This window comes from Trachurus trachurus, assembly GCF_905171665.1.
Source record: "Trachurus trachurus genome assembly, chromosome: 3".
In the NCBI taxonomy this organism is placed as follows: Eukaryota; Metazoa; Chordata; class Actinopteri; order Carangiformes; family Carangidae; genus Trachurus; species Trachurus trachurus.
Window position 1 is genome coordinate 1,398,586 of NC_139893.1, and position 27,129 is coordinate 1,425,714.

The window sequence follows — 27,129 nt, forward strand, 5'->3', positions numbered from 1 at the left end:
ACTTCTTTCAAGCAGATTTTCACTTGGAATAAGTAGAAAAAATCTGATAGTGGAACAAGTTTTTCTTCCTTATTACAAGCACAAAAAACACGATTTCACTGGCAGATTTTTCTACTTATTTCAAGTGAAAATTTGTTTAAAACAAGTAAAACATTCTAAATTAAATCTAAAAACAAGTTAATTTTTAGGTTATGAGTCTTATTTTAAGTGGAAAGAGATAAGCTTTGACTTATGAGACAAATATTCTTGGAAAGATGTAGAGTTTTTACAGTGTACTATTAGTATTAGTCAGGGTCTTATGCAGAATAAATCAGTCATACAAAGATTAGACTACTGGGGGTTTTTATGGGCCCCACTGGGCGCTGGGCCCCTAGAATTATCATCACCTTTCTCCCCTACACAACGACCCTGGATGTGTGTGTGAGTGTGTACTCTGCGTTGTGTGATCGAGCTCCAGTGAACCACAGCAGCGCTCCTTTTTCAGACGTGTCCTTTATTCTGACAAGGACGAAATAAAAACAATCAACAATAGGCTACACTTCCGGTTCTCAGACTTCTCTCCAAACCCCTACAAAGAGAAACATAGAAGGAATATAATACATAAAAAAAACTGTAAAAACATAAAATGGAGGCCAAGTAAAAACACCAACGGACACGGGGCAGAAAGAAAAGCTCGATCACCTCTCCCACAAAGCAACAGGAAGAAAGAGAGAGAAAACAACGGAACATCGACATTTTATATCGATGCAGGGTTGCCCAAGAAGAAACGCAGGGGCAGACAGCCCATAAGAACACAGCCCGAGAAGGAAGACAGGTCAGGTAGATAAAACAGTAGATAGGTATAGGTAAATAAAAACTAGATACAGATAAAAAATAACAATTTTGTGTAATTATATTACTTATTATTATTATTACATTATAACCTGTTACACAGAGAGCATGAATATGAAACAGCACATTAGTGAATCCATATGCAGAGAGAGAGGGAGAGAGAGATCTTTCTTTCCTTCCTTCTTTCCACAGTCCTTTTTCCCTTCCTGCCTTCCTTCCTTCCTTCCCTCCTACCTTCTTTCCCTTCGTCTTTCCTTCCTTCCTTCCTTTTTTCCCTTGGTCCTTCCTTCTTTTTATATCTGTTTTAATTCTTTCTCTTGTCTGTTTTTAAATAATTTTTGCTTTTTATGTTCTTATTTTGCTAATATGTAAAGCACCTTGAGTTGTCTTGTTCCGGAAATGTGCTATAGCTACAAATAAACTTGCCTTCCTTCCTTCCTTCCTTCCTTCCTTCCTTCCTTCCTTCCTTCCTTCCTTCCCTTCGTCCTTCCTTCTTTGACAACAGGAGGGTTAAAAAACTAAAAAAAGTCAAACAATGGTTTTTACTGAACAGATAATATCTCTTTACGTCTTGTTTCGCGGAAGTGGTGGCTGTTTATATATCTGACACTATGCAGAACTGAGCTGTGAAGAATAAATACCTTCATATATACATATACATATATATATATATACAGAGGAGCGGTTGTGGCCCTGTAGCTCTGTAACATTACTGCTGATGTGATGTCAAGACAGATCGTCCCGGCCAGACGATGTCTCACCACATGATCAATATCTATCTCTGTCACCCAGTTAAATGAAAAAAAGACAATCTTCTGCTAATGTATCTGCTTTATTACTCGTATTTATCACCAAGTGAGATGAGGAGGAGGAGGAAGAAGGAGAAGGAGGAGAGGAGGAGGGAGGGAGCAGCCGGGCATGTTGAATATGAACATAGTGAGTCACACACATATAACAGCCTGTCAGCTACAAACAGGGCAGCGAGCGGAGCTTCTCCCACCATATGTGGAAGTATGAATATGATAAAACCCCGAGCAGAGCAGATTTTCATCTCCTCCGTCTCGTCTCGTCTCGTATCGTATCGGCAGCGAGGAATCGAGGTTCCTGCTCGGCGTTCCTCTCCTCCCCTGCAGCCTTTCTTTCCCTTCCTCTTCCTCGACGACTGCCACCGCTTTAATTTTTGATGAATCTTGTAATAGCTGGAGCAGAATATATTGAGAAAGTGGCCTTTGTGTGCGGGAGAAAGGAGAGAAGAGGAGGAGAGGAGGAGAGGAGGGGGGGGGGGGAGAAGCCATATGTTGCAAAGTGGAGATGAAATTGGCTTTGTCTAAAAAAAATAAAAAAAATTAGAGAGAGAAATCCAGAGAACGTTCCCGAGCCTGGAGGGGAAAAGAGAAGGAGAAGGAGAAGACACCAACAAAGGAAGGTATTAAAGAAACACCTGTGGTTTGAGCAATGAGAGATCCAGAGCTTTCCCTCCCTCCCTCCTCTGCATCCCTCTCTCTCTCTCTCTCTCTCTCTCTCTCTCTCTCTCTCTCTCTCTCTCTCCGGCCTCGGGCGTAATCTCTTCCCCAGACAAAAAGAAAAAAGAAATGAAAGGAAGAGATGCTGACATGTAATAAAGCCGGAGTGATTCAGTTGTTGGGGGCCGAGGCCGAGAAGAGAGGCCCAACGCTGCAGAGAGAGAGGGAGGGAGAGGGGAGAGGGAGAGGGAGAGGGAAAGATGGGAGATGGAAAAGGGAGAGGGGAAGAGGGAAAGAGGGAGAGGGGAAGAGGGGAGAGGGAAAGAGGGAGAGAGGAAGAGGGAAAGCGGAGAGGGAAGAGGGAAAGGGAGAGAGGAAGAGGGAAAGAGGAAGGGGGAGAGGGGGGGAGGAAGAGAGGAAGAGGGAAAGACGCAAGAGGGAAGAGGGAAAGAGTAAGAGGGAAGAGGAAGAGGGAAAGAGGGAAGAGTGAGAGAGGAAGAGGGAAGAGGGAAAGAGGGAAAAGGAGAGAGAAAGAGGGAAGAGAGAGAGGGAGAGAAGGAGAGAGGAAGAGGGAGAATGAAAAAGGGAAAGAGGGGAGAAGGAGAGAGGGAGAGAAGGAAGAGGGAATGAGGGGATGGGGAGAGAGGAAGAGGGAAAGGGGGAGAAGGGAAGAGAGGAAGAATGAGAAAGGGAAGAGGGAAAGGGGGGAAAGAGGGAGAGGGAAAGGGAAAGAAGGAGAGAGAGAAGAGGGAGAAGGAAAGAGGGAGAGAAAAAGAGTGAAGAGGGAAAGAGGGAAGAGCGAGAGGAAAATAGGGGAAGAGGGAAGAGGGAAAGGGGGGAAGAGGGAGAGAGGAAGAAGGGAGAGGGAAAGGGGCAAAGAGGGAAAGAGGAAGAGAGAAGAGGGAGAGGGAAAGGGAAGAGAAGCAGAGGGGAAGAGGGAAAGAAGGAAAGAGGGAGAGAGGAAGAGGGAGAGTGAAAGAGTAAGAGGGAAATAGGGAAAAGGAGAGGGAAGAGGGAGAGGAAAGTGGGGAGAGGGAAAAAGGGAAGAGAGAAAGAGGGAAGAAGTAAGAGGGAAATAGGGAAAAGGTGGAGAGGGAAGAGGGAAAGAAGGAAAGAGGAAGGGGAGAGAGAAAGAAGAGAGGGAAAGAGGGAAGATGAGATGAGTGAAAAGCAGATGCTGCTAATGAAGTGTTGACAGGCCGAGCTGCTACTGGAGAGAGAGAGAAAAGACTGATGGAGGCCGGGGAGGAGTGTGTGTGTGTGTGTGTGTGTGTGTGTGTGTGTGTGTGTGTGTGTGTGTGTGTGTGTGTGTGTGTGTGTGTGTGTGTGTGTGTGTGTGTGTGTGTCTGTTCATGTGTGTGTGTGTGTGTGTGTGTGTGTTCATGTGTGTGTGTGTGTGAAGCTCCTGTTCTCCAACCTCAGAACTTGTGCTGTGCTCCGTCGCCAGGGGAACAGATAGCTTTTAGCGAGCTACGCTACGCTAGGCTAAAACCCCGAGGTGGAAGAAGCTGCTCGGCCTCGTTTCATTTCATCCTGTTTTCCTCTGCTTCCTCTGTGACACTCACTCCTTCTTTTTCTTTTTACTGAGGCAGGTTGGAACTGAAATACATTTATTTCCCTTTTCTTCCCCTTTCTTCTCCTCCTTCTCCTTCTCCTCCTTCTGCTGCGTGGACATAAACCTTTCAGTGAAACGTCTCTCCTCTGTTTCACTCAGGTGGCGACGTGCAGGTTTCAAGGCTGCAGATGAAGAACAGAGATCATTTCATGTTGACATGTCTTTCTTTTTTTTGAAAACGTATCAGCTTTGTTTACATCTCTGTCGCCTCCTCGACTCGACTCGACTCAACTCGCTCTTTTTGGTTTTGCATTAGTAGTAAAAGTAGTAGTTTATTCGATCTTTTACACTAATTGTTTTCAGTTGAGCATCAATCACAATCATTCAATCTTCCATAAAACCATCATTTGTTCATCTAGTTCATAAATAGATAGAAAAGGTGTCGGCTGAAGCTATCTACACTGCAAAAACTCAAAGTCTTTCCAATAATATTTGTCTTATTTCTTGTAAAAATGTCTCATTTCTAGTCAAAACTAATCTCTTTCCACTTAAAATAAGACTCATCACCTAAAAATGAACTTGTTTTTAGATCATTTTTACTTGTTTCAAACTAATTTTCACTTGAAATAAGTAGAAAAATCTGCCAGTTAAAGCAAGTTTTTTGTGCTTGTAATAAGAAAGAAAAACTTGCTCCAGATTTTTCTACTTATTTCAAGTGAAAATAGGCTTGAAATAAGTAAAAAAGTGTCTAAAAACAAGCTACTTTTTTTAAATGTATAAATATACTAAGATTTGTTTTGACTAGAAATTATATTTTGACTAGAAATAAGACAAATATTCTTGGTAAGATTTTTAGTTTTTGCAGTACCCTTTAATTCATTATTTCAGTAAATCCATCAGAGCTCTTCATGGTTTCAGAGTCACAGAAAGAAACAAGTATCTGATAATTAACAAATGAAGCCAGAAAATAAAAATAAATAAATAATTAAACAGTATCACAGTTGCAATCAGAGTCATAGAAGGAAATAAGTATCCAATAATTAACAAGTGCAGACAAAAAATAGAAGAAATAAATAATTTAACAGCATTACAGTTGCGATCAACACCCAATTAATCAATCCTGTTTATAGCTTTCTATCATACTATGTTTTAATCTATTTTTAAATTGTGTTATGTTGTTGCATTGTTTGAGATCCTCTGACAAGCTATTCCACAGTTTTACTCCCGCCACAGAGATACACGCTTTTTAATGTAGTATTTATTTATTCTTGGTTGTTTTAAGTTAAGTTTCCCTCTTAGCTCATATCTCCCCTCTCTTTCCTTGAACATTTTTTGAATATTATTAGGGAGTAAATTATTCTTGGCTTTGTATATTATCTGTGCAGTTTTTTATTTTTACCAAGTCAGCGAACTTTAATACTCTCCATTTGATAAACAGGTTATTGGTGTGGTGGTTTTATCCTACATGATTCACTATCCTTATGGCCCTTTTTTGCTTAATGTAAATAGGTTGTATTGTATAGGTTCTTGTATTGAAGCCCCGACATGAGAAATTGTTCCGCCGGTGACACAGGAAGAGCAGTGAACTGAGACACTGGGAGCTTGTTATTTATTTATTTAACCTTTATTTAACCAGGCGAGCAAATTAAGAACAAAATTCTTATTTTCAAGTGCAGCCTGAAGGGGAAGGGGGAGGGGAGTGCTAAAAGTGAAAACAAGGTTATATAAATTACACAGAAAAATTCAATATAATACAATACAATACAATAAAACAGTTAATCAATAGGGCATGACAGAGGCCTATTAGCAAGTGCAGGAGTCGACTGTGATTTGTAGCAGATTTTGCTACAAACAAGCTTAAAATATAGACTTATTTCGGAACAATTTCTCATGTCGGGGCTTCAATACAAGAGGGACATTACATACGAGCAGCATGGAGGTATTTGGATGTTTTTTGGTGTGTCTTTTTGTTACGAAGACAGTTGGTATCCATTTGCAACCGTTATATGGACATGCACTGCTACGCCGAGACCCCCTGTAACTCAGAGAAGCCACGGAGGACTCTGAAACTTCTCCCAGCCCTTAGTCCACATGAGGGGGAGTAGATAATGAGAAGTGAAATTTGAATTTTGGGTGAACTATCCCTTTAAATCTGCTTTCTCCAGCGGGGCCGTTCAGACTGAATCAGGCAGGATGATAACAGAGTTGCAGGGAGCAGTGGAAGAAGAAGACAGCAAACAACAAAAAGGCCGTCGGTCGGTGTGTCTCATCCTCCGAGGCGGCTGCAGCTCTGCCTCCACCATGAGGCCTCTGACCCCCCCGTCGTCGTGACAACCAGCCTCCTCCTCTCCCCCCTGAACTCATTCTGCCTCCGTGAACAACGGAGCGTGAAGCATGCAAGAAAGACTTCAGGACGGAGACGCTGCGATCAGGGTATAAAATTAACTTTTTGACCTACCTGCCAATGGCAGGTAGGTCAAAAATTTTACCGGCCAAAATATGTTTTCACCGGCCACTGGACTGCTCACAATACAAAGTCATTAAAATCAGCAGTGTTTTCCCCATTGCATTATAGTTAGGCAGCTATCTTGCCTCCTAAACTAAATTGGTGCAATAAATATATACAGTAGGCTATATAAAAAAAATATGTTTAGATTAGCTGATGGAATGACAACAGACATTACATAAATAGGCTTTCAGAGGAAGATAGTGATGTGAGTTTTGAAACTTGGCCTACATTTAATTCAGACTGAATAAGTGGTGTGAACAAAGGTTTTTTTGTTGTTGTTTTTTTTTTAAATGTAGATTGCCTACTGTTCATCCTACAGTAGCCTATAGAAGGATGCAACTTTCTTTTGAAATATCAAACAAAGAGAACTATGGACTGTGGAAGTTTGAATAGCCTAAATACAGAAGTTATCATGACGTGAATCATATGTTGCGGTAAAAAAGAAAAAAGAAAAAAAAAGACCGTTGATTCGGTGGAAACCCGGCTTTACGGGCGGGGGCTGCGGGGGTAGGCTATAGGCTACTTTATGGCCCAGAGTGTCACTGACACTGTCGAGCCCAGTGTTCGTGTTTTGATCACAGACGAGAGTGGCAGAAATTCAGAGTTTCACCTGATCACGGGCAGAGTCGGCACCTCTTCACAGGATTGCGAGCGGGGTGATGCTGCATTCAAGTGAACTCGGAAATACGAGACAAACCCGGTCCCGTATTGATGCAAAACAGGACGGGGTTATTTAATCTGCAAATACGGGATGATTCCATATAGTCGGGGACATGTGGTAACCCTGGTAACCTTACCTCTCACCATCGCGATGTGTCGCCACATAAACACTTTACCACAAACTAACGTCGCTCGCCTCTGACCACCTCCTCTGAATGACCGACTGAACGCGAACGTTACAGCAGCCGAAAACTTGATACATTTTCTTAATGTTGAATCACGGAGGATAACGAGGGACAACTCTGACATTCGAAACACAGTCAGTAGATCTCCTGTAGCTGTAAACTGTGTTCGTTTCACTGTTCAGCATTTATGATGACTATTATATAGTGAAGTTGGCATATTCCAGCTGCCGGCCAATGGCGAGTGACCTAATAATTTTACTCGCCAAATCATATTTTTACCCGCATTTGGCGAGTGGCGGGTGCTAATTTTAAACCCTGGCTGCGATTCTCAGCGTCAACACACATCAAGACTGAAGTCCTCATCATCACAGCGAAGCAGCTCTTCTTCTCCGCTGTGAATCAAACAGTCGCTCAGTCGGTGTGTTTACATGCACAGCCGAGTCTCCGCCTGGTCTGGTTTCCATCGAGTAACTGACGGCGTCCTCCTCCTCCTCAACACTAGGTGGCGATAGGCGTCGTTTCAGCAGGTTAATACAGACTCCTGTCTTGTTGGTTTTTCTTTCACAGAGTAAATAATCAGCATTCACACTATTGTTCTTCCTCTCCGCCATTTTCTTTATTCTCTTTTTATATTCTTACTACTTTCCGCCTTTTTACGGTCTTCTTCTAGTCCTTCATACTTTGTGCTATTTCAACAGTTCATACATCAAATCGTGCAGCTTTTTCTGGACATTATCGGAATGACTTTTCTCTTTTCAAATATTCATACTTTTTGCAATATTCAACTATTTCTGATTTTTATTTTCCATAGAGAATGCATTGGAACAGTCTTCAAACTCTTCAAATCTTCTTACTGCTTTCAGCCTCTAAAGCTTCACCATACTTTCTGCGAGAGTCTTCATTCAAATTCTAAGCTGTAGACAAACAAAAAAGTCCTCTTCTTACTTAGCGTGGCTAATTTCTGCACTTTCCTTACTTTATTTTTTTAAGCAGAAGCCAGTGATCCTCTTATTAAAGGTTTTCTTTGCCCCTCACATACTGTCTGTGTCTGTAGCCTAGTGGTTAGCTCACTGGACTGAAGACCTGAAGGTTGCTGTTCCAAATCTTGCCTCAACAACAATTATAGTGAATTATTTTCTCAGTCGTCCTCTGTTGACTTCTGATAACTTCATGTTGAAACTGCTGCTCTCAGCCTGAAATTCACAGAAATTTTCATTGTAAGTCATTCAAGCTTGACTCTCAAGCTTTCTTGGTGTTGACACAGTGTGTTTCCAACAGGTGCAGCTTTGGGCTCGTTAACTTCAGAGTGAGACAGAGTGCAGCTCATCAACAGACAACAGTCTTTGTGTGTGGACTGTACCCTAGAGGCAGAGTCAAAGTCTACTGACCATGAGGATGTGGGTTCGATTCCCACCTTGGTCAAACATTTGTATGGTGATCACTGCTTGCACTATTTGCTAATTCTGCAACAGCGTTCAGCTGCTTTCAGCATTCACACACATTTCCATCAGGAACATTCAAACGTACTAAATAAAGACGCAAAAACTTCCACCGCAATCTTTTTTCAGGTTTGGTAAGTCACGTTGCGTTTGCTAAATAAATCTATTTGCGTCGACTCCTCCCAATATTTTGCACATCCTGGCCGAAACGCCCATATTTGCATATTCATCAAGGCAAACGCGCTAAATGCATCGCGTATGCAGTTTTACCCGTTGTAGAGAAGCAATACTCAGTGCACCCGGTTCGTAGATCAGCTTGCACATTTTTTTTTTTTGCGGGTGACATCAAGTTTGCACACGTTTTTATACAAGCAAACTTTGGTAACACTTTATTAGACACATCTCTATAACACATTATAACCATACTGATAATGTGTAATAATGCAGTCACAGCACTGTATAACTATAGTTATAAACACTAATAAATGATCAAAATGCTTTATAACAATAATCATAACACACTATAAAGCATTTTATCATGACTTATTAGTTCAGGTATTATAATACATTATAGTTATTAGTAACTTGCTGACAATGCCCACATCAATAATACATTATAATATAGTTATAATGTGTTATAATTGGCTTATAAACGTGTATAACTATAATTATAAATATATATTAAATACATACATAAATTATCATAAGGCTTTATAACAATGAGCATAACACATTATAGAACATTATAACTTTATTATAATAATTGACCGTATAAGCCATTATAAAATGCTCAATGATGTATTATGCTTATTGGTTTAAAGCCTTATGATTATTTATGAGTGTTTATAATGATAGTTATACACGTTTATAAACCAATTATAACACATTATAACTATATTAATAATGCATTATAAATGTGGTCATTGTCAGCCAGTTACTAACAATAATAACGTATTATAATACCTGAGCTTAAGTCATGATAAAATGCTTTATAGTGTGTTATGATTATTGTTATAAAGCATTATGATCATTTATGAGTGTTTATAACTATAGTTATACAGTGCTATAACTGCATTATTACCATAGACTGTAAAAAGAATGGACGTAGCGTCCGTGACGTCACCCATTGGTTTGGAGGAGTCTGTTTTGTGTCTCTACTACGGGGGTTTGAACTGCGCCATGTTGGATTCTACTTGCCATATTTGGAGCGGTGCGGCCGTTGGCCGGCCGAGGGCCCGCCCACTGGCCTCGTAACAGCGGTCGCCGGACCTGTCACTCAACGGTTCTGCGCCCTAATTGGCCAGAGCTTTAAACCTAATAACAGTGAAACGGTAGAGTTTTAAAAAAATTCACCCCCCTCAGAGTGTGTGCGGGGGTAGAAACTATCGATTGAGACCAAAAAAATAAAATGTACCAGGCTGTAAATATGTTTTTTTAAGCTGTAAAATCGGCTATTTTAACATGGGGCTCGATTGGAGTTGCTCCCTTCTGGAGCCAGCCCCCAGCGACAGCCGAGGGGATTGCAGCTTTTTGAACGCGGAAGTGAGCTTCACTTCTCAGACCGACAACTGCCCCCTTGATTATTACACATTATAAGTATGGTTATAATGCGTTATAGAGATAGGCATCAAATAAAGTGTTACCCAAACTTTTAGTAGATCAGGCCTAACCCTTCTCTGCTTCACTTTGTGTCGTCTCTACTGTTAGGAAGCATGCATACATGTCCAGTTTCAGTCAAATCAAGGTGAATACAGGAGAGAACAGGTTTCCAATCACATTATCTGGATGTTTTAGTCTTAGATCTGGAGAAGTTCAGTCTCAACACGTTTACATGAACTTCAGTCGTCCAGTTGCAGACGGATTAAGACCATATAGCTTGTTATTCTCAGCTGTCGTGTAAACGTAGAGCGAGTAGCATGTGAGAACACGTCGCTGCAGCTCAGTGAATCAAACACCTCGTCTAAAGGCAGAAACAAATCTTTCAGAGCGTGAGACTTTCAGACTCAGAGCGTGTCCACACACAGCCAGGGTCATGAAATACGCTGCTTTTGTCTCTGAGTCACATTCACTGTTTTTCCCCCCTTCCTCTTTTCTTTTGTTGGTTTCTCTCGCTCCAAGGCCGACCACTCCTTCAGCTCAGCCGACCCTGAAGCAGCCGCTCGGCTCGCACGTCGGACCGGCCTCGGGGTCAAAACATATTTCCAATGCGAGCTCCGCTGCTGCTGCTGCTGCTGCTGCTGCTGCTGCTGCTGCTGCTGCTGCTGCTGCTGCTGAGCTCATGAACCAAAACAATCCCACTTCATTTCTGTCGTTCACAGCAGCAGAAACAGAGAGGAACAGGAACGTGAGCGAGCGCTGCTGGTCCGAGGTCAGATCATAAAACTCCTTCACAGAGAAAACACAATGCTTCAGCACCGGGAACTCTGCTCTCTGCTCTCTGTCACTTCTTCATCTGATCCACTCGGAATTCACTTTGTCCACATCCCCACGCCTGACGACAGCGTTGCTGCAGCACTAACGCCACTACTCTTTTCAGTAACAAGTTATCAAAAAAGTTATAATTTTACTTTCTTTTTTTGAACTATTTTGCTGCGTTGTTACAGTTACTGACAATAAAATGCCCCGTTAGTTGAGTCAAGAAGTCACAAAATAATAATGCATCTGTTTAAGGCGGAAACGATCCGGAGAGAAAAGGCAAAAGTGGCGTTCTAACTTTTTATTCTGTGTTTAGACGAGCGCTCTTTAGGAGGAAATCTGCGTGCACACGGTGACGCAAAAGTTTGTGGAATTCCATGTTGTGTGCACGCCAGGCGGCTGCACAACACACAAAGTCCACAAGGTCCGACAGATGGAAATAATCCGACAAGTTTGTTGTTATGTCCTGTAACGGCGCCTGTGACGTAAACGCGACGTGAGCAGATCGGAGCAGACTTCTGAGCTTTTACCCTCTAGACGGGAACGCCACGGTGACACCATGAAATTATATTTTTAAAGTCACTCATTTTAAACAAATTATTTATACACTATAATATCTTATTTAAATCAAATAGTTATTTATGTAAATTTTACTTCACCATAAACTGACGTTGTGATGGAGTTAGCAGTCCCCGCCCTCGTCCCTACGTCACCACATTCAGGCGCATCCCTTGGCTGCACACACAGAGAGGACTGCCCCTTTATGCCGTTCTCTCTCCTCATTGGATAAAGGTTGTAGGATACAAGGAAAGTTTTCTCCTGGGCTCAGAGCAGAGCAGAGTGACTGACAGACCCGTGTTTCAGACCAAACACTCTATAGAAGTGATTGCTGTCTGAAGATATAACTATTTAAGACGTAGATTAACACAAATATATCACTTACTTCTGCTTTAATTTGTTCCAATGAAAATAATGAAATTAATACCACTGATATTTATCAGAGTATTACACTTTTATAATGCAGTAATTTAGTTACTCTGTTACTTTTTTGGGGAAAATAACTACGACGGAGTATTAGGGCTACATTGGGAAAAAACAACAACACAGACTTCGAGAATAAAGTCGTAAATTTACGACTTTATTCTCGAAGTTTGTGATTTTTTTTATTTGTCAACATACAAAACATGTGGCCCTAATACTCCGTCGTATTATAACTAATTACTTTTTTAAAGTAACGTGCCAAACACCCCCCACCACCACGAGTCACCGGGTCCGTGACTCTCTCTTCTCCCATCTGAGCTAAGCTGCTGTCGTTTGTCAAACTCCCGTCTGCAGGGAGGGAGCGGGACCGATGCTGAGGTGTGATAGGTGCACACACACACACACACACACACACACCCACACACATGCAGCGTGTGTGTGTGTGTGTGTGTGTGTGTGTGTGTGTGTGTGTGTGTGGCTGATAGAGATGGATGCCCTGTGCATCTGAGCGTTGGCTGAGAGTGAGTGTGTGTGACAGACAGTCAATCAGGCCGTGATGAGACGTAATCGCACCGTGGACACATCAATTAGTTATTTTCTCCGGAGACAAACAGAAGAGAAACATCAGTCAGTGGTTTGCATTTCATCACCCGTTCATCTCTCTCTCTCTCTCTCTTATTCTTCTCCTTCAATATCTTTATCTTTTTGATTTCTACCTCTCTCTTCCTCTCCACTTTGAATCTTCGGGCTGTTTGGGTGTTTATCTCCCCTCATTTCTCCTCCTGCCTCCCCCACAGGGAGGGAGGAGGAGATCCAGCCGATCATGGCTGAGTGATGGTGTGTGTGTGTGTTTATTTGTTTATTTGTTTATTTGGATCCCCATTAGCTGTTACAACTGCAACAGCTACTCTTCCTGGGGTCCATGTTAAAAACATGCAATTCAAGTAACAATAATATTTTACATGAATACATACATGAATACAGTTTCAACACTAATTTCAGAATTACACAAGCTCACACACTCACACCTGCCTATGAAACAAGTTACCAAAAACACTGAGATCAAATTTTATAAAAAGAAAATTCAAACCCGCAAAACAGGTCACAGAGTTGTCAGGCCTTTACCCAAGAATAACCTTTTTAGCTGTTTTTTAAAACATTCTTTACTTGTTGCTTGAGTTATAATTAAGGGCAACTTATTCCACTCAGAAGTGGCTCTGAACATGACTGTCTTTTTCATAGCATTAGTTCTTGGTCTAGGAATCATTACATGACCCTTTCTCACCTGTCTTGTTTCATGACCATGTCTGTTTTGAACAAATGTTATTCTTGAGTAAAGGCAAGTCGGCTGTTTTAAAACACAAATATTTCTAAATAAAGTTAGAAGACTTCGTCTTAATCTGTCCTCCACTTTCAGCCAGGCTAGGTCCACATGCATTTTGTCTATGCTTTTCCTCATTGAGCACCGAAGGGCAAGACGTGCAGCTCTATTTTGCACCAACTGCAGCTTACAGAGTTCTTTACTAGCTGCACTTGACCAGACAGGTGAACAATAATCCAGATGAGAAAGTACTAAAGCTTGAATAACCTGCAATGTGGTGCTTGGAGTAAGAAAGGAGGAGCATCTTCTTATCATAAATATATTTCTTCCCATTTTCCCTGCAATTTTATCTATATGTTTCTGCCATGATAATTTACTGTCAAGGTTAACCCCTAGAAGCTTAACCTCATCAACTTGCTCAATACAGCTGCCATTTATGGAGATGTGTAATTTGATATCTTGCTTCAATGCAAAGTAAGATCCAAAAACAATACATTTAGTTTTTAGTACATTTAGACTTAGATTGTTTTTGGCTACCCAATCTGCAATAAGTGTAATTTCATTTTGCAAAAGAACATTTAACTCCTCCACACTGCTTGATGACATATATACAGTAGAATCATCCGCAAACATAGCCAAACTGGCTTTACCAAGAGCAAGTGGCATATCATTGGTAAAAATAGAGTAGAGCAATGGACCTAAGCAACTCCCCTGGGGAACACCACATTGTACTGACTTTACATTAGAAAAACTACCATTAAAAAGTACAGTTTGCGATCTATTAGATAAGTAGCTCCTCATCCAGTTAAGAGTCAAAGTATTAAAACCATAAGCCTCCAATTTCATTAAGAGCATCTTGTGGTCTATTAAATCAAAAGCAGCACTAAAATCTAGAAGCACAGCACCTACTATCATTTTCCTGTCAATATCACTAAGCCACTCATCAGTCATCTGCATTAAAGCTGTGCTAGTGGAGTGACCCCTTTTGTAAGCATGCTGAAATTCATTGTTAAGTCCATTAATTGAAAAATAATGTGAAATTTGGTCAAAAACAACTCTCTCTATTAATTTACTCAGCACAGGAAGAATGCTTATAGGACGACTATTAGCACCTGCAAATGGCTCTTTCTTGTTTTTGGGTAAGGGAATAACTTTTGCAGCTTTCCATGCTTGTGGGCAAACACCCTCCTTTAAACTCAAATTTAAGATATGGCATATGGGTAAGGCAATAGTGCCAGAGACCATCCCCAAGAGTTTCCCATCAAGATTATCTAATCCTGAGGGTTTTCCACTATGAACACTTACGAGAAGTTTCTCTACTTCATTCACCTGAACTGATTGAAAATCAAATGCACAGTCTTTATTTTTCATAAGATAGTCATTGATCAATTGGTTTGTAATTTTTGAATCAGAATTTGACATATCTTTTTTAAGCTTCTCAGTCTTTCCAATAAAATATTCATTAAAATAATTGGCAATTTCTAGAGGTTTTGTGATGAATGTGCCATCTAACTCTAGAAAGGAGGGTGTATTATCTCCAGCTCTACCCATTATATCATTTAATATTTTCCATAGTTTCTTTCCATCATGTTTAATTTCATTTAGTTTATTTTGATAATATTTGCTTTTCTTTTTCCTATTTGCTTTTGTCACTTTGTTTCTAAGAAAACAGTAAGCCTTCCAGTCAGTTGTATTGCCAGATTTAATAGCCAGAGTTTTCATTTTATTCCTTTCAGTCATCATGGCTTTAAGTTCTTCATCTATCCAGGGTGCTTTCCTTTTTCTAACTGTAATTTTCCTAATGGGGGCATGTTTATCAGCTACCTCTAGGAACATTTCAGTAAATAGTTCCAGTGATTTTTCTACTTTATTTATTAAACAGACTTTATCCCACTGTACCTTATTTATGTCTGCCACAAAATTATTTTTACAAAAAAATTTAAAAGATCTCTGGAAGACAACTTTCGGTCCAGCTTTTGGAACTTTGGCTTTCCTAACAACTGCCACCAAATTGTGATCGCTAAAGCCAACTGGGATTGATACAGGCTTTGAGCATAATTCTTTAGCATTTGTAAAAATGTGGTCAATACAAGTGGCTGATTTTTGTCCTGTACAATTTGTATACACCCGAGTAGGTACAGTCATCAATTGAGATAAATTACACACTTTTGCAATATCACTCAGTTTTCTAGTCATTGAACACATTGCTGACAGCCAGTCTATGTTCAGATCCCCAAGAAAATAAATTTCTCTGTCACAGTCTGTAGCCTTTTGTAACATAAAGCATATTTCATCTAAATACTGAATACTTGCACTTGGTGGTCTATAGCAACAACCCAAAAGAAATGGTTTAGAGTGAGGTAAATGTATTTGAATCCATAATGCCTCAATAGCTGAAGTCAAAAGATCCCCTCTAATCTTCACAGGTATATGATTCTGGATATATATTGCAACACCACCCCCATAGCAATTTCTATCATTTCTAAAAACATTATATCCTGACACAGCAATTTCATTTACATCTATTGATGAATCTAAGTGCGTTTCTGAAATAGCAAGTATGTGTAAGTTTTCATTTTTAAGTAAAAAAGTCACCTCATGAACTTTATATTTAAGACTGCATATATTGAGATGGGCAATTTTTAAACCCTTCTTTGGTAAATTTAAGTGCATAGAAAGTTATTCCTCAGTATTCCCTTTGGCAAAACACAGTAAAAACACAAATAGTCAAATCACTGTACTAGGCTTCAGTCCTTCCTCCATCTCTTTTTGGTTTTACAATGAGGCGATCATAACTAATAACTGCATAGTCCCCCCTGGCTCTCGCCTCCCTCATTGCAGGCAGCAGTTCAGCACGCTTCTTGCGCAGTTGATCCGAGAAATCTTCATTTATGTACACGGAAGTGTTCTTGAGGTTAGCTCTTGCCTTTTCCATGATGAGCTGTTTGTCTTTAAAGCGTAAAAGTTTAACCACAACAGGCCTTGGTCTTCCAGTATCACCCCTGAATCTTCCATTCCTGTGTGCACGTTCTATCTCAATGCTGCCAGCATCCAGCTTGAGTTTTGAGGTGAACAGCTCTTGGACCTTGGTCTCAGTCTCAGCCCAGTTTTCATCTGGTTTGTCAACTTTGAGGCCTTCAATCACCAGATTGTTCCTCCGCGTTTGATTCTCCAGATAATCCAACTTCTCCTCACTGTGCTTTGAATCCAAGATCTTTGATTTGATATCTAAGACCTTTTTTTCAAGATCCTTAGCCTCAGCAGAATATTTAGACTGATCCTCTTTCATTTCATCTATATCCTTTTGAGAATATTTCAGGCTGATCTTTAGTTCTTGAATCTCAGTCAGCAGAGAATCAGCTCTTTTGTTTGTTGAATCCAGAATCAATTGGGTGAAAGCACTAAAAGAGGCTTCTTGTCTTTTTAGTAATTCTTCATAGATTTGTTTCTGTTGATCCAACATGTCCTTGACCATGTCCATAGTGACAACCACTGACTCATCACCTTGAATCTTGCTAGTGTTGTTTGCATTTCTACGGTTTGACATCTTCAAACCTGATGATATCTCACTCTCAAACAAACTTAGGGAAGAACTCTTACCAAGATGTACCGTACTAGGCAGGAATTCATTCAGTGAGAGCAGGATTCCTTTGTCCAAGAATTCAGAAGTAATCTTCTCACTGGCTTAGGCTGTCACAGCCATGGTAGATGTAGTAGGCCGAGGTAGGAGGAATCCACCAGATATCACAGCAGGAAAAAACCATCCACCCTTCCGGACTTCTTATACATGTGGGTTCTCATGAAACATTTCCGTGCACAAAAGATTAATTTAAAAAATCCTTAAAATTGTTAAATTTCAATAAAAAACTCTTTGAGATGCCAAGAGCTCCAGCATTCAGCTGCCAAGCAGGAAACAGGAAACAGTGTACTGTGTGTGTGTGTGTGTGTGTGTGTGTGTGTGTGTGTGTGTGTGTGCGTGTGTGTGTGTGTGTGAGAGCTGCAGGATCATTTACACAGAGAGCAAACACAACGTATCTGAAAGTCAGAAGGTCAGTGGTGACTGTGTGAGGCTGATCTGAGGTCAGCTCCCCTCCGCTCCACCGGTAGAGGACACACAGTCAGTCACATGACGACCCAACACGGACCGTCGGCTTCAAGGCTCCACAGCTGTCAGCAAACCTGTTGTGTATAGAGTTTTACCAGGTCTGAAGTTTCTCACGGTGCTGGTTCCAGTAAAGAAAGTGAATGTGGTTTCTACGTTGTGTTTTGGATGAAAATCAGCTCTGTGACTAAAAGTTTAGTGAGATAATCTTCACATATTAAAGCAGAAGTGAGTGATATATTTGTGTTAATATAAGTCTTAAATAGTTATATCTTCCGACAGCAATCACTTACATAGAGTGTTTGGACTGAAACACGGGTCTGTCAGTCACTCTGCTCTGCTCTGAGTCGAAGAGAAAACATTTATCGTATCCTACAGTTTTTATCCAACGAGGAGAGAGAACGGCATGCAGGGCTGTGTGTGCAGCCAAGGAACGCCGTGAATGTGGTGACGTAGGGACGAGGACTGTTATGGTGCGTTCAAGGAAACTCGTGTTTTTCCGACAGTGAAGTGGTACCAGTTCGATCTGGTACGACTTCACGGGTCAGAAGTTACGAGTGGCCGTTATAGTGACTTTCACAGGTAAAACAGGTCGGAAAAACACGAGTGGGTTGCCTGGAACGCTACAAAGTCGTAAGTTGTGACTTGAAGCTGTAATTTACGATTTCAAAAGCCGGCCTGGAACGCAGCATTAGCCAAAACGACCGGATCACTTACTTCTGCTTTAACTCCTTTTCTACCGTATCTGAAGCTTAAAGCAATACTTACCGATCTGGCATTTCACTCAGCACAGCACAAACATTTGAAAATCAACAGCTCCACCTCCCTCACAAGTCCCACCCACCTCTCACTCCTGCGCAGCTCCACGAGCCCCCTCCCTCCCTGCTGCATGCGTTGGCATGGCAACGGTAAACAGAACAGGAACGCGAGTGAAACGGGAACAACACAAACAAACACAACACCGGAGTTTTAAACCGTAAACGGACTCAGTGATGATGACTGATGAGTTTTATAATAAACTGTTGTTAGCCTACTGCTACTGGAGACGCAGGGGAAGTGATTGTTACAGATTACAGTTCTCAACGAGCCGGGCTGGCGGCCGGACCAGCGCCACCTGATGCGCTGGTTCAGGCCGAAAATAAATCCAGACCGAGCCGCGTCGAGCCGCGCCGGTCCCGAGTTCAACCGGGTCCGGACCGCTGAGAACTCACAGAGCTAAGGGAGCTAACAGTAGCCTAGCCCCCTAGCCGTTAGCACTGGATGCTTTTGACTTCCTGTGTTTACGTATCACTCGGGGCTGATCACTATCAACGTTACAATACTGTATCAGACATGAAACTCCGCGACCAGCTGCGGCTGCAGTTATTGGTCTTTTAAAAAACTATTTATTTCCAAAAACCTTCTTTCTAGTGTGTGTTGTGACTCTAGTCTCCTCTGCTCTCTGTGTCCTGCTACTCTGCTCTGTCAATAAGCGTTCTTCCTGGTCGGGAGGGGGGAGAGGAGGAGAGGGGTGCACAACGTGATTACATATTAAGTAGGTTCGGTCGCTCGTCAAATCTTATTAATCGGACCGAATAATATTATTGGTCAGACTTTTCTCAGAATTATATGAGAATGAAAAAATGATGAGTTTTTAACCCTGTTGGGTTTCTCTTACATTTTAATGTATCATCAGATTATTAATAACATTTTAACTTAGACAAAGAAATGTGCAAAAGTTCCAGAAAGGTAAGTATTGCTTTAATGCGACGTCCAGAAGTAAAAAGCTAACGTTAGGCTTTAAATGGATAGTTCAACATTTTGGCAAATTGGCCCATTGCCAACAACTCCACAACGCTCTGGTGGACAAGTTGTGAGCTGCACATTCACCACGCTATGAGATAATAACACAACGTTACCACACAGAGTTGTTTTAGAGGGAAATTCATGTAAAACCACTGATGCGCGTTGTTAGTCCAGATTCTTTGTATTGGAAGCCCAAGAACAAACCAGAGAAGTCTTTCGTACAAAAGTAGTAGTGTTTACTCAGGTCACAGATAAAGTACATCAGCGCTGGACTCAAAGTGACAGAGCTCTCGCAGGATCTCGGTCAGGAGTGAGTCCAGATTTCAGGAAATGGGTCACATTTATCTTCTTGGGCTGGGCCTGCCCCGTACAGAGGTTGGATGTTCTCAGAATGTGATAAGCAACATGATGTGTGTGTTGTTGTTCAGGCGTGTATCTAATGCAACAGACCTAACTGACAGACTAAGAGAACTCAGCAGTTACAGTATGTCCTTGGTTATCAGGCTAGAGTCACAATATCTGGCTTCATGTTCACACACATCAGGTTATGTGCGTTCAAGTACTAAATTAGAATACATGATATCTCAAAGCATACATGACGTCATTGAAGTATAAAAACAAAGTACGTAACGTCCCAGAACATGTCCAATTGTAACAATCCCCCTTTTGACATGATTTTATTATGTCAATCAAATAGAAGTAGGGACGTTATCCCTGTATTGTATCACATCTACTGGCAGTAGCCATCCCAGCAGGCCCCCAAACTGCAGGTGACCACATTCTTTAAGATGTAACACAACCAGGCAGGAGATTTTTTATGTATCCCCCTTTTGATATAAATCATTCATATCAACAATCACCTAAATCAAATATTGTGCGTAAGCAGGTCTTCATTGCAAAATAGCAGCCTATATGTGAGCGACTATGTGTAAGCTGTTCTTCTTTGCAATTACCAGCAGCAAGCATTTCTTCATTGCACACGCATGTGGAAATATTTAAACAGTCTCATGATTGGTTAAGTAAAAACATTTTTTCTTTTTAACAAAACACATTAAAAACACATTCTTAAAAGCCCTAGCAGAACTCTGCACTGAGCATCCTAACTAAAAAGAAAAACTATAAGTCTCACGCCTCTACGTGTATGCAAGAACTATATGTAAAAAATGTAATAGGCCTTAGCAGTTTGTCATGCATAGGGAAAGGGTTCAGGTGTACAAGTAAGGGTCTTCATCATCCTCGGATTTGGGTTCTTCAGTCTCGTCCTCTCCGGGCTCAGAGAGGGAGACCAGCGGCATCACTTCTCCAGGGTGTTGTACTAACTGGTGAGGAGGTGGTGTAGGGAATTTATCATTAATAGCTGTAGTAATACATTTTAGACAGAGGTGCCTGATGCATGGAATGCAGCAACATCCACATAATGTTAACAGGGTCACTGCTGCAATCAGTGAAAGAATTACTGATGAAATCAACGATTTCCATTTGCCAAATGTTTTGTCTAACCAGTCAGCTAACGGATTCTCTATCCCTGAGTGTTCTGCTAACTCTTCAGACATAGTTTTGAGGCCAGAAAGGGCTCGAGTTATAGAGCCGTCTGGAGCAGTGTTATTAGGAATGAACACACAACAGTCCTGGCCAAACATGGAGCATACACCACCTCTCTCAGCTAAAAGAAAATGCATGGCTACTCTATTTTGGTAAGTCATCAGTGAAGTTGCAGACAGTTGTGCAGGCCAGCTATGGCATCTCTGGTCAAGTTATTAAGTCTTTTAACATTAAAGTGGACGTAATTTACTCTATCCACATTCTTGTTGATGGTTACCCACCAGAACAATGATGATTCAAAACCTGCAGCAACTTGGTTTACTAACTTATGTTCATCAGGCACACCTCTGGGAATCCCAATCGCGTCTATGTAAGCAGGTGAGTCTAGATATCGATTAATGTGAAATATGTATCGCGTTATAAACGGCACAGTATTAAAGCTAGAGTCAAGATTCATATATCATATGCAACCAGGAGACATGGGGCTTGTCAGAAACGGGCTAAATAATGCTCCAAAGTTCGGCTATATTCTGGTTGGGGGGGACTTTTTTAAAAGGGGATCCTGAACACTGCTGTCATCCATGTGTGTGCCTCTCTCTCTCTCTCTTGCACCATGTGTGTGTGCTGTGTCTCAGGGTCAATCATTGTTATGTCTAGTCACACTACAGGCAGCAGAGAGAGGCATGGAGAGAGTCCTCTATGTTCTAAAATAGCAAATTTTCTGTTAATATAATAGAATTGTGGGAAATCCTTTAGCAAATTCTGAGGAAGGGATCTCATTTGAACCCCCCAATGTCTATACCATGCACACACCCTTGTATTCCAGCTCGGGAAAAAATCTAAAATTTGTTGTGAAGGTCCTAGTTGTTTACATCAAGGTGATGGGTTTCTAGGGTGAAGTGTGGACTGTTTTTACCATATAAGAGGTGACCTCCTTCTGGAACATCAGCTGTGTTTTTTTTTTTTTTTTTTAACTTTGAAACAGGCCCAGGAAGTTTGCTTGTTGTTGTTTTTTTTTTGTTTTGTTTTTACTTGAATTTTTGCATATATTTTGGGGAGGTGTTTTTCAATAGCCCATTCAGGGTTTTTAACCTCTCCTGCACTTACCATTTTGGTTTCAGCTCTCTTTTGTAATGGTCCTTATTTATCACTGGGCCAGGGGCTCGTGAGGTAAGAGTTATCATCAAGTAACCTATGGGATCAGTCCCAGTTTTGTAGGATCCAAGAACTAAGTACTCAGTATCTGACTTTTTGCATGACACCGAGCAGAGTGACTGGTTTTATTGTTACTGAGACTCTGGCCCTACAGGCTAGTCTCCATTGTGACATCATCATCATGTCTGTTCACTGTAAGTTTCAGCTTGTGCAGGTGTGGTAGAGTCCTTGTCAGTCGATGAGGTTGCAATGTCAGTCCGCACCTCAGTCAATGTTCTGTCGGTAGGGTCCTGAGTAAGAGTCCAGTTACTCAGTCTGTCGTCTGTCAACCATACCTTTACACAATGAGAAGTAGCTTCTGCTACCTTGTATGGTCCCTTCCACTGTGGAAAAGACCAATTGAGCTTATTGACCTTTCTGAGGACCCAGTCTCCCACTTCAACAAGTGCAGTTTCAGGGTCCTGTTCCTTGGTGAGTATCTCTGTTACCTGTTGAGAGATACTCATCAAGGTGTTGTTCAACTGTTTCACATATTCACATGTATTTTCATACTGCAATACAACAGGTGGTGAGTCTGTCGGTGCAGTGGTGAATGGACAGGGCATTTTTCTTCCTGTCAGGATCTCATGTGGGCTGACATTCAAGGTGGCGTTTGGGGTAGACCTTAGATTAAACAAAACACTAGGTAGGGCTTCAATCCAGGTCAGCTTTGTGTCAGCACAGACCTTTGCCAGGCCTTCTCTAATGGTCCGATTTGCCCGTTCCACCAGTCCCTGTGATGCTGGGTGATAAACCGCCCCAAACTTGTGTCTGATCCCGAACTTCTCCTCTACCTCTCTGAGTTCTTCATTAGAAAATTGAGAACCATTATCAGATCGTACTATTTCTGGTACCCCGAATCTGGGAATGATCTCTCTCGTTAGCCATTTAACGACTGACCAGTCGCATTTTTTTTGTCAGTCTCTGTCATGCAGCTGTGATCGTGTGTAGTATCCATCTGAGAGGCCATATTAGCTCCTATACTGGTGAAATGGATGTGAGATTTGTTTAGCAGCTGTTGTAAGCCATGGATTCTATTTACTGATAGGGTAAATGAGTTAGAGTCAAGAAATGCTTTTACTCCATGTGTAGTGTGCACGGTAGTCTGATTCCCCATCGTAATGGGCAAGGTTTTTTGTACTGCTTTTCCTATAGCGGCTACATGTCTGACACATGTCGGGTGCCTTATTTCCACATTATCTAATTTAGAGTTGTAGTACATGAGTATTTTCCAGTCTGTTGTACTCCCACACTCTCTGCTACTTGTTTTGAAAACATGGTACATTCACTCAGTGTAGGCGGAGCGTTTTCACAGTCTTTAAACATTCCTTTATCTTGCATATCACTTGTCCAGTCTACAAATCTGTCCATGGCTTTCTTTTCCTGGTCCCTTGGGACTTTCTTTTGCCATCTTGTTATTGTTTCATACAGTACCAGCCCCAGAGAGCCGGGTTTACAATTTCGCCATTTATCCACAACTTTCTGTGACATCTTTAAATAGTATTACACGTGTTTAGACAGATAAGGGTGAATGACACAATGCCCGAGTGAGGACCCGATCAAGAAGCTTCTACACAGAGTCTTTTACTCCGTGCGCTTGACCGCAGGGGGTTCTCCCAGTCTAATCACTCGTTTTAATTCACCAAGCTCTGCCACACCGTAGTTAACAGTTTCCCTTTACCCTATTCCAATGCCCCCCAATACAGAACTACTTGAGATCTGTGTCAGTGAAGGAATTCTCGATCAGTCTCGACTGCTCGATATCACAACACTCACACAATCAAACGATCATCAAGTAGGAAACCACCCCACAGTTAGGCCTAATATGAAAAATAACAAAGTTATCCCTGTGTCTTCATAAAGTATTTGACTTTATTGATTAACAGAAACAACACTACTAATTAATAGTAGTCTTCGGCACATTCCGGCATCGGCACATTCCGGCATCGGCACATTCCGGCATCGGCTCATTCCGGCATCGGCACATTCCGGCATCGGCACATTCCGGCATCGGGCACATTCCCGGTATTAAAAATGTCCTTATGAATTTTAGAAGACAACCTTTAGAGGTTTTCCATGCAAGTGATGAGTTTTGCGTCTTCCAAAAACAGCTGGGCTTGGTTAAAGACAACCCTTAGTGGTTTTCCATTCAAGTAATGAGTTTTACGTCTTTCAAGAACAGCTAGGCTAGGACACTTGCTAATATGATATAAGCTTTCAAAGACAACCCTTAGTGGTCTTCAAAAACTTGACTAGGACACTTGTTCATATGATATAAGCTTTCAAAGACAACCCTTAGTGGTCTTCAAAAACTTGACTAGGACACTTGTTCATATGATATAAGCTTTCAAAGACAACCCTTAGTGGTCTTCAAAAACTTGCACGTGAGGCTATGTGTTTTAATACTTTATATGTGACCATTCAGTATACAACAAGACAATTCTCTTAATGGTATGAAACACAGCTTTTTTTTTTTTTTTTCAAAATAGTTTTAGGGATGTTAGGATTACCTTATTCAGACAATTTAATTTAGTAGTCTCCAATGTGCAGAAATTTTATAGAAAAGGATTCCTGCTTACCCTTCGTTTAGCCGGCTTTGAATTGTCTGAAAAAAGTTTTCCTTCGATCCACTCTGGTGGTCCTCAGTCAGACACAGTCTCAGAGTCAACCAATCCGGGTCACGGCACCATTTGTTAGTCCCGATTCTTTGTATTGGAAGCCCAAGAACAAACCAGAGAAGTCTTTCGTACAAAAGTAGTAGTGTTTACTCAGGTCACAGATAAAGTACATCAGCGCTGGACTCAAAGTGACAGAGCTCTCGCAGGATCTCGGTCAGGAGTGAGTCCAGATTTCAGGAAATGGGTCACATTTATCTTCTTGGGCTGGGCCTGCCCCGTACAGAGGTTGGATGTTCTCAGAATGTGATAAGCAACATGATGTGTGTGTTGTTGTTCAGGCGTGTATCTAATGCAACAGACCTAACTGACAGACTAAGAGAACTCAGCAGTTACAGTATGTCCTTGGTTATCAGGCTAGAGTCACAATATCTGGCTTCATGTTCACACACATCAGGTTATGTGCGTTCAAGTACTAAATTAGAATACATGATATCTCAAAGCATACATGACGTCATTGAAGTATAAAAACAAAGTACGTAACGTCCCAGAACATGTCCAATTGTAACAGCGTTGCCTTCAGGGACAGTTTTTCATCAACAGTCTCTGTATTTCCCTCTAAAACAACTCTGTGTGGTAACGTTGTGTTATTATCTCATAGCGTGGTGAATGTGCAGGTCACAACTTGTCCACCAGAGCGTTGTGGAGTTGTTGGATTGTGTATTTGATGAGGTTGATGGAGGGAAACCAAGAAATCCCATAATGAGCCTCCGTAGCGTAGCTCTGAGCAGCTCACGGCTCTGCTCCGCCGTTCTAAAAACAGCTTGCACCGACAATTAAAGGTAATGAACCTACTGCTGCTATGACTATAGGGATTATGGCAATGGGACGATTTGCCAAAAATGTTGAACTATCCCTTTAAAGACCAAAACCTGCTGCAGAGACACTGTAGGTTCACACACTAACACACACACGCTGTCACAGTTGACTATAATCCGTCGTCATGGAGCAGCAGCAGCAGCGTTGAACAATCACAACAACAATTCTTCCTCCGTGACACATCGACTCTTCATCCGGATACTGATCCCATCCCACTGCCCTCGGCTTCCTTTCCGGCAACAAGGCCTGATGCTGTTACCGGCATTACCATCCACAACTGTAAAGGTTGTGATTACATTATCATGGCTGCACCCACACACACACAGACACACACATAGACAGACACACACAGACACACACAGTGGGAAAGTAAAGCTATACCTCCATGGATAAAGCTTTGTCGATGGAGTAATGGGCTTTCCTGATGGCAGGGGACCATAATACGCTCTAAAGAGGTTAGAGCTGCAGACTGAAGAATGAAGAATGTGCTGCAGGCTGGGGGGGGGGGGGAGGGGGAGGGAAACATACCAGGACAGACGGAGGAACTGGCTCCAGTTTAAAGGGATAGTTCACCCAAAATTGAAATTTCTCAACTCATTATCTCCTCCCCCTCATGTGGACTAAGGGCTGGGAGAAGTTTCAGAGTCCTCCGTGGCTTCTCTGAGTTACAGGGGGTCTCGGCGTAGCAGTGCATGTCCATATGACGGTTGCAAATGGATACCAACTGTCTTCGTAACAAAAAGACACACCAAAAAACATCCAAATACCTCCATGCTGCTTGTATGTAATGTCCGTCTTGTATTGAAGCCCCGAAATGCGAAATTGTCCCGAAAAAAAATTAAACAAGTCTATATTTCAAGCTTGTTTTGTAGCGGAAGCTTCTCGAAGCTCCTCTTCCTGGTATTACATACATACATTACATACGAGCAGCATGGAGGTATTTGGATGTTTTTTGGTGTGTCTTTTTGTTACGAAGACAGTTGGTATCCATTTGCAACCGTCATATGGACATGCACTGCTACACCGAGACCCCCTGTAACTCAGAGAAGCCACGGAGGACTCTGAAACTTCTCCCAGCCCTTAGTCCACATGAGGGGGAGGAGATAGGCTAATGAGTAGAAATTTCAATTTTGGGTGAACTATCCCTTTAACATTCATGATAAATCAACGTCTTTCCTTCTTGGGTTTTTTTTTAGTTTTAGTCTGGTTCTCCTCCGTCCGTTACCGTGCTGTGCCAGTTAAAATGCAGCTGGCTTGGCATCAACGGTGCAGAGTAATGATCAGTGGATCAGCGAGCGCTCGGCCACCGGCCACAACTCACTCAGCTGGAGCAGCAGTCGCACGTGGGAGGAGGGAGGGAGGGGAGGGGAGGGGGGTGAGAAGGCAGAAATCTAAGGGGAATAATCAATGCTACTATATGTGATGACTTCATCCGCTGCGCCTGTTTGCTTTGATTTAACGCTGCATAATATCAGCAGTGAATACAGTAAATACAAGCGAATGAGTGAATCAATAGGACGATAGAGGCTGAAGAAAAGAAGGAGCGCTGGTCAGCTGAAGGGCAGAGGAGAGGAGGAGAGGAGGGAGGGATGGAGCGATATATGGAGGCGTTCTCATCTCGCTGCTCTCACGCTCGGCTGAACATCATCAGTG